Source organism: Mandrillus leucophaeus, unplaced genomic scaffold (assembly GCF_000951045.1).
Source record: "Mandrillus leucophaeus isolate KB7577 unplaced genomic scaffold, Mleu.le_1.0 Scaffold182, whole genome shotgun sequence".
Classification (NCBI taxonomy): domain Eukaryota; kingdom Metazoa; phylum Chordata; class Mammalia; order Primates; family Cercopithecidae; genus Mandrillus; species Mandrillus leucophaeus.
This window is the reverse complement of record NW_012101832.1, coordinates 973,741-973,952: the sequence shown is the minus strand read 5'-3', so window position 1 is coordinate 973,952 and position 212 is coordinate 973,741.

The window sequence follows — 212 nt, the reverse complement described above, 5'->3', positions numbered from 1 at the left end:
GATAGATAATCCTTTTTTGTAGATGATTGCCTAGCTGAAAACATTGTAAAATGTTAAGAAGCGGCCGGGCGCGGTGGCTCAAGCCTGTAATCCCAGCACTTTGGGAGGCCGAGACTGGCGGATCACGTCAGGAGATCGAGACCATCCCGGCTAACAGGGTGAAACCCCGTCTCTACTAAAAAATACAAAAAGCTAGCCAGGCGAGGTGGTGG